Raw genomic sequence first — 8,068 nt, 5'->3', positions numbered from 1 at the left:
AAAGGAGACGTTTAGGTCAATTTTATGCATTCTGGCGTTCGTAGATACAAGAAAACTGTTAAAATTCTTCAGAAACGTCACTTTTGAAGTGTTTTCTTGTACTTTTAAGCCAATCAGATACCCTACGGGCTCGGAAAGTGCAACGAAACCATCAAATTTTAGCTAGAAACTGTATTTTTGTCGATTTTTATTGAATTTGAACTATATTTCAAGGTTTTTTGATGGTTCTGAGCCACCAAACACACTTGAAGCATGCAGAATCGACTCAGAATAGGAAAAGGAGACGTTTAGGTCAATTTTATGCATTCTGGCGTTCGTAGATACAAGAAAACTGTTAAAATTCTTCAGAAACGTCACTTTTGAAGTGTTTTCTTGTACTTTTAAGCCAATCAGATAACCAACGGGCTCGGAAAGTGCAACGAAACCATCAAATTTTAGCTAGAAACTGTATTTTTGTCGATTTTTATTGAATTTGAACTATATTTCAACGTTTTTTGATGGTTCTGAGCCACCAAACACACTTAAAGCATGCAGAATCGACTCAGAATAGGAAAAGGAGACGTTTAGGTCAATTTTATGCATTCTGGCGTTCGTAGATACAAGAAAACTGTTAAAATTCTTCAGAAAAGTCACTTTTGAAGTGTTTTCTTGTACTTTTAAGCCAATCAGATACCCTACGGGCTCGGAAAGTGCAACGAAACCATCAAATTTTAGCTAGAAACTGTATTTTTGTCGATTTTTATTGAATTTGAACTATATTTCAACGTTTTTTGATGGTTCTGAGCCACCAAACACACTTAAAGCATGCAGAATCGACTCAGAATAGGAAAAGGAGACGTTTAGGTCAATTTTGTGCATTCTGGCGTTCGTAGATACAAGAAAACTGTTAAAATTCTTCAGAAACGTCACTTTTGAAGTGTTTTCTTGTACTTTTAAGCCAATCAGATACCCTACGGGCCCGGAAAGTGCAACGAAACCATCAAATTTTAGCTAGAAACTGTATTTTTGTCGATTTTTATTGAATTTGAACTATATTTCAACGTTTTTTGATGGTTCTGAGCCACCAAACACACTTAAAGCATGCAGAATCGACTCAGAATAGGAAAAGGAGACGTTTAGGTCAATTTTATGCATTCTGGCGTTCGTAGATACAAGAAAACTGTTAAAATTCTTCAGAAACGTCACTTTTGAAGTGTTTTCTTGTACTTTTAAGCCAATCAGATACCCTACGGGCTCGGAAAGTGCAACGAAACCATCAAATTTTAGCTAGAAACTGTATTTTTGTCGATTTTTATTGAATTTGAACTATATTTCAACGTTTTTTGATGGTTCTGAGCCACCAAACACACTTAAAGCATGCAGAATCGACTCAGAATAGGAAAAGGAGACGTTTAGGTCAATTTTATGCATTCTGGCGTTCGTAGATACAAGAAAACTGTTAAAATTCTTCAGAAACGTCACTTTTGAAGTGTTTTCTTGTACTTTTAAGCCAATCAGATACCCTACGGGCTCGGAAAGTGCAACGAAACCATCAAATTTTAGCTAGAAACTGTATTTTTGTCGATTTTTATTGAATTTGAACTATATTTCAACGTTTTTTGATGGTTCTGAGCCACCAAACACACTTAAAGCATGCAGAATCGACTCAGAATAGGAAAAGGAGACGTTTAGGTCAATTTTATGCATTCTGGCGTTCGTAGATACAAGAAAACTGTTAAAATTCTTCAGAAACGTCACTTTTGAAGTGTTTTCTTGTACTTTTAAGCCAATCAGATACCCAATGGTCTCGGAAAGTGCAACGAAACCATCAAATTTTAGCTAGAAACTGTATTCTTGTCGATTTTTATTGAATTTGAACTATATTTCAACGTTTTTTGATGGTTCTGAGCCACCAAACACACTTAAAGCATGCAGAATCGACTCAGAATAGGAAAAGGAGACGTTTAGGTCAATTTTATGCATTCTGGCGTTCGTAGATACAAGAAAACTGTTAAAATTCTTCAGAAACGTCACTTTTGAAGTGTTTTCTTGTACTTTTAAGCCAATCAGATACCCAACGGGCTCGGAAAGTGCAACGAAACCATCAAATTTTAGCTAGAAACTGTATTTTTGTCGATTTTTATTGAATTTGAACTATATTTCAACGTTTTTTGATGGTTCTGAGCCACCAAACACACTTAAAGCATGCAGAATCGACTCAGAATAGGAAAAGGAGACGTTTAGGTCAATTTTATGCATTCTGGCGTTCGTAGATACAAGAAAACTGTTAAAATTCTTCAGAAACGTCACTTTTGAAGTGTTTTCTTGTACTTTTAAGCCAATCAGATACCCTACGGGCTCGGAAAGTGCAACGAAACCATCAAATTTTAGCTAGAAACTGTATTTTTGTCGATTTTTATTGAATTTGAACTATATTTCAACGTTTTTTGATGGTTCTGAGCCACCAAACACACTTAAAGCATGCAGAATCGACTCAGAATAGGAAAAGGAGACGTTTAGGTCAATTTTATGCATTCTGGCGTTCGTAGATACAAGAAAACTGTTAAAATTCTTCAGAAACGTCACTTTTGAAGTGTTTTCTTGTACTTTTAAGCCAATCAGATACCCTACGGGCTCGGAAAGTGCAACGAAACCATCAAATTTTAGCTAGAAACTGTATTTTTGTCGATTTTTATTGAATTTGAACTATATTTCAACGTTTTTTGATGGTTCTGAGCCACCAAACACACTTAAAGCATGCAGAATCGACTCAGAATAGGAAAAGGAGACGTTTAGGTCAATTTTATGCATTCTGGCGTTCGTAGATACAAGAAAACTGTTAAAATTCTTCAGAAACGTCACTTTTGAAGTGTTTTGTTGTACTTTTAAGCCAATCAGATACCCTACGGGCTCGGAAAGTGCAACGAAACCATCAAATTTTAGCTAGAAACTGTATTTTTGTCGATTTTTATTGAATTTGAACTATATTTCAACGTTTTTGATGGTTCTGAGCCACCAAACACACTTAAAGCATGCAGAATCGACTCAGAATAGGAAAAGGAGACGTTTAGGTCAATTTTATGCATTCTGGCGTTCGTAGATACAAGAAAACTGTTAAAATTCTTCAGAAACGTCACTTTTGAAGTGTTTTCGTGTACTTTTAAGCCAATCAGATACCCTACGGGCTCGGAAAGTGCAACGAAACCATCAAATTTTAGCTAGAAACTGTATTTTTGTCGATTTTTATTGAATTTGAACTATATTTCAACGTTTTTTGATGGTTCTGAGCCACCAAACACACTTAAAGCATGCAGAATCGACTCAGAATAGGAAAAGGAGACGTTTAGGTCAATTTTATGCATTCTGGCGTTCGTAGATACAAGAAAACTGTTAAAATTCTTCAGAAACGTCACTTTTGAAGTGTTTTCTTGTACTTTTAAGCCAATCAGATACCCTACGGGCTCGGAAAGTGCAACGAAACCATCAAATTTTAGCTAGAAACTGTATTTTTGTCGATTTTTATTGAATTTGAACTATATTTCAACGTTTTTTGGTGGTTCTGAGCCACCAAACACACTTAAAGCATGCAGAATCGACTCAGAATAGGAAAAGGAGACGTTTAGGTCAATTTTATGCATTCTGGCGTTCGTAGATACAAGAAAACTGTTAAAATTCTTCAGAAACGTCACTTTTGAAGTGTTTTCTTGTACTTTTAAGCCAATCAGATACCCTACGGGCTCGGAAAGTGCAACGAAACCATCAAATTTTAGCTAGAAACTGTATTTTTGTCGATTTTTATTGAATTTGAACTATATTTCAACGTTTTTTGATGGTTCTGAGCCACCAAACACACTTAAAGCATGCAGAATCGACTCAGAATAGGAAAAGGAGACGTTTAGGTCAATTTTATGCATTCTGGCGTTCGTAGATACAAGAAAACTGTTAAAATTCTTCAGAAACGTCACTTTTGAAGTGTTTTCTTGTACTTTTAAGCCAATCAGATACCCTACTGGGCTCGGAAAGTGCAACGAAACCATCAAATTTTAGCTAGAAACTGTATTTTTGTCGATTTTTATTGAATTTGAACTATATTTCAACGTTTTTTGATGGTTCTGAGCCACCAAACACACTTAAAGCATGCAGAATCGACTCAGAATAGGAAAAGGAGACGTTTAGGTCAATTTTATGCATTCTGGCGTTCGTAGATACAAGAAAACTGTTAAAATTCTTCAGAAACGTCACTTTTGAAGTGTTTTCTTGTACTTTTAAGCCAATCAGATACCCTATGGGCTCGGAAAGTGCAACGAAACCATCAAATTTTAGCTAGAAACTGTATTCTTGTCGATTTTTATTGAATTTGAACTATATTTCAACGTTTTTTGATGGTTCTGAGCCACCAAACACACTTAAAGCATGCAGAATCGACTCAGAATAGGAAAAGGAGACGTTTAGGTCAATTTTATGCATTCTGGCGTTCGTAGATACAAGAAAACTGTTAAAATTCTTCAGAAACGTCACTTTTGAAGTGTTTTCTTGTACTTTTAAGCCAATCAGATACCCAACGGGCTCGGAAAGTGCAACGAAACCATCAAATTTTAACTAGAAACTGTATTTTTGTCGATTTTTATTGAATTTGAACTATATTTCAACGTTTTTTGATGGTTCTGAGCCACCAAACACACTTAAAGCATGCAGAATCGACTCAGAATAGGAAAAGGAGACGTTTAGGTCAATTTTATGCATTCTGGCGTTCGTAGATACAAGAAAACTGTTAAAATTCTTCAGAAACGTCACTTTTGAAGTGTTTTCTTGTACTTTTAAGCCAATCAGATACCCTACGGGCTCGGAAAGTGCAACGAAACCATCAAATTTTAGCTAGAAACTGTATTTTTGTCGATTTTTATTGAATTTGAACTATATTTCAACGTTTTTTGATGGTTCTGAGCCACCAAACACACTTAAAGCATGCAGAATCGACTCAGAATAGGAAAAGGAGACGTTTAGGTCAATTTTATGCATTCTGGCGTTCGTAGATACAAGAAAACTGTTAAAATTCTTCAGAAACGTCACTTTTGAAGTGTTTTCTTGTACTTTTAAGCCAATCAGATACCCTACGGGCTCGGAAAGTGCAACGAAACCATCAAATTTTAGCTAGAAACTGTATTTTTGTCGATTTTTATTGAATTTGAACTATATTTCAACGTTTTTTGATGGTTCTGAGCCACCAAACACACTTAAAGCATGCAGAATCGACTCAGAATAGGAAAAGGAGACGTTTAGGTCAATTTTATGCATTCTGGCGTTCGTAGATACAAGAAAACTGTTAAAATTCTTCAGAAACGTCACTTTTGAAGTGTTTTCTTGTACTTTTAAGCCAATCAGATACCCTACGGGCTCGGAAAGTGCAACGAAACCATCAAATTTTAGCTAGAAACTGTATTTTTGTCGATTTTTATTGAATTTGAACTATATTTCAACGTTTTTTGATGGTTCTGAGCCACCAAACACACTTAAAGCATGCAAAATCGACTCAGAATAGGAAAAGGAGACGTTTAGATCAATTTTATGCATTCTGGCGTTCGTAGATACAAGAAAACTGTTAAAATTCTTCAGAAACGTCACTTTTGAAGTGTTTTCTTGTACTTTTAAGCCAATCAGATACCCTACGGGCTCGGAAAGTGCAACGAAACCATCAAATTTTAGCTAGAAACTGTATTTTTGTCGATTTTTATTGAATTTGAACTATATTTCAACGTTTTTTGATGGTTCTGAGCCACCAAACACACTTAAAGCATGCAGAATCGACTCAGAATAGGAAAAGGAGACGTTTAGGTCAATTTTATGCATTCTGGCGTTCGTAGATACAAGAAAACTGTTAAAATTCTTCAGAAACGTCACTTTTGAAGTGTTTTCTTGTACTTTTAAGCCAATCAGATACCCTACGGGCTCGGAAAGTGCAACGAAACCATCAAATTTTAGCTAGAAACTGTATTTTTGTCGATTTTTATTGAATTTGAACTATATTTCAACGTTTTTTGATGGTTCTGAGCCACCAAACACACTTAAAGCATGCAGAATCGACTCAGAATAGGAAAAGGAGACGTTTAGGTCAATTTTATGCATTCTGGCGTTCGTAGATACAAGAAAACTGTTAAAATTCTTCAGAAACGTCACTTTTGAAGTGTTTTCTTGTACTTTTAAGCCAATCAGATACCCTACGGGCTCGGAAAGTGCAACGAAACCATCAAATTTTAGCTAGAAACTGTATTTTTGTCGATTTTTATTGAATTTGAACTATATTTCAACGTTTTTTTATGGTTCTGAGCCACCAAACACACTTAAAGCATGCAGAATCGACTCAGAATAGGAAAAGGAGACGTTTAGGTCAATTTTATGCATTCTGGCGTTCGTAGATACAAGAAAACTGTTAAAATTCTTCAGAAACGTCACTTTTGAAGTGTTTTCTTGTACTTTTAAGCCAATCAGATACCCTACGGGCTCGGAAAGTGCAACGAAACCATCAAATTTTAGCTAGAAACTGTATTTTTGCCGATTTTTATTGAATTTGAACTATATTTCAACGTTTTTTGATGGTTCTGAGCCACCAAACACACTTAAAGCATGCAGAATCGACTCAGAATAGGAAAAGGAGACGTTTAGGTCAATTTTATGCATTCTGGCGTTCGTAGATACAAGAAAACTGTTAAAATTCTTCAGAAACGTCACTTTTGAAGTGTTTTCTTGTACTTTTAAGCCAATCAGATAACCTACGGGCTCGGAAAGTGCAACGAAACCATCAAATTTTAGCTAGAAACTGTATTTTTGTCGATTTTTATTGAATTTGAACTATATTTCAACGTTTTTTGATGGTTCTGAGCCACCAAACACACTTAAAGCATGCAGAATCGACTCAGAATAGGAAAAGGAGACGTTTAGGTCAATTTTATGCATTCTGGCGTTCGTAGATACAAGAAAACTGTTAAAATTCTTCAGAAACGTCACTTTTGAAGTGTTTTCTTGTACTTTTAAGACAATCAGATACCCTACGGGCTCGGAAAGTGCAACGAAACCATCAAATTTTAGCTAGAAACTGTATTTTTGTCGATTTTTATTGAATTTGAACTATATTTCAACGTTTTTTGATGGTTCTGAGCCACCAAACACACTTAAAGCATGCAGAATCGACTCAGAATAGGAAAAGGAGACGTTTAGGTCAATTTTATGCATTCTGGCGTTCGTAGATACAAGAAAACTGTTAAAATTCTTCAGAAACGTCGCTTTTGAAGTGTTTTCTTGTACTTTTAAGCCAATCAGATACCCAACGGGCTCGGAAAGTGCAACGAAACCATCAAATTTTAGCTAGAAACTGTATTTTTGTCGATTTTTATTGAATTTGAACTATTTTTCAACGTTTTTTGATGGTTCTGAGCCACCAAACACACTTAAAGCATGCAGAATCGACTCAGAATAGGAAAAGGAGACGTTTAGGTCAATTTTATGCATTCTGGCGTTCGTAGATACAAGAAAACTGTTAAAATTCTTCAGAAACGTCAGTTTTGAAGTGTTTTCTTGTACTTTTAAGCCAATCAGATACCCTACGGGCTCGGAAAGTGCAACGAAACCATCAAATTTTAGCTAGAAACTGTATTTTTGTCGATTTTTATTGAATTTGAACTATATTTCAACGTTTTTTGATGGTTCTGAGCCACCAAACACACTTAAAGCATGCAGAATCGACTCAGAATAGGAAAATTAGACGTTTAGGTCAATTTTATGCATTCTGGCGTTCGTAGATACAAGAAAACTGTTAAAATTCTTCAGAAACGTCACTTTTGAAGTGTTTTCTTGTACTTTTAAGCCAATCAGATACCCTACGGGCTCGGAAAGTGCAACGAAACCATCAAATTTTAGCTAGAAACTGTATTTTTGTCGATTTTTATTGAATTTGAACTATATTTCAACGTTTTTTGATGGTTCTGAGCCACCAAACACACTTAAAGCATGCAGAATCGACTCAGAATAGGAAAAGGAGACGTTTAGGTCAATTTTATGCATTCTGGCGTTCGTAGATACAAGAAAACTGTTAAAA

This window comes from Zophobas morio, unplaced genomic scaffold (assembly GCF_036711695.1).
Source record: "Zophobas morio isolate AGI-343-1 ecotype UQ-CSIRO unplaced genomic scaffold, CSIRO_AGI_Zmor_V1 ptg000186l, whole genome shotgun sequence".
NCBI classification, from domain to species: Eukaryota; Metazoa; Arthropoda; class Insecta; order Coleoptera; family Tenebrionidae; genus Zophobas; species Zophobas morio.
The sequence above is the reverse complement of the archived record's forward strand: the minus strand, read 5'-3'. Positions refer to the sequence as shown.